Genomic DNA, 847 nt, shown 5'->3' with positions numbered 1-847 from the left:
TCTCCGAATGCTTTGTTATTACGGAACTCAGCTAGTGTTCCATGAGTGGAAATGGTACCATTTAAGTGCACATTAGGGCTCAGTTTAGTCAAACAACGTTAAAATGGTAATTATGACAAGTAACACTACATTTGACTACCCTTAAATAACAGAATTGCAAACCAAAACTACTTTTTTGTGTGTAGTTACTTAAATGTAACAAATTATATTACAGGTACAGCCATGGTTTCCAAAATCCGAACTGCACTTGTCACAACATTAAATTATATTATATAATATAATAATAATATAATATAATTATATTTGTGAAACACAGCTTAATGTTGTCAGTTACCTAACATATTTTAAGACGGATTAACTAGAACGAAAACAGTATTACTATATACCCTTCAACTTTTCATTAGTACACCTAGATTCAGATCATCATTATCGGTTCATGTTACATCTTTAGACATATACAAATCTTAAAGGATGCAATGGGACACAGAATAAAAACACAAATTTAATATACACAAATATTTAAATATGTGTAAACATACAGATGTATGCACATTTTCAGCAGTTTAATGCAAAACAAATGATTCAAAATGAAAGGATTAATGTAAATTTACAAGCAATTCTAAGATGTATTTTTCTCATCTGCCTAATATGAATTGTCAGTATGTACTGTATATGGTAATATTCAAGACCATGTGATCTGTTTCTCCAGTTTATAGTGAGATTCTGAGGATATTAGGGATTTGTTTCTAACTACAATATGAATACACAGTTTTCAATCAAATCTGAATCTGCCAACCAGGCCAGTACACACTGAGGTAAAGAAATATGGCAACAATCCATTTAAAAA

Source organism: Sander lucioperca, chromosome 13 (assembly GCF_008315115.2).
Source record: "Sander lucioperca isolate FBNREF2018 chromosome 13, SLUC_FBN_1.2, whole genome shotgun sequence".
NCBI classification, from domain to species: Eukaryota; Metazoa; Chordata; class Actinopteri; order Perciformes; family Percidae; genus Sander; species Sander lucioperca.
This window is presented reverse-complemented; position numbering follows the sequence as displayed.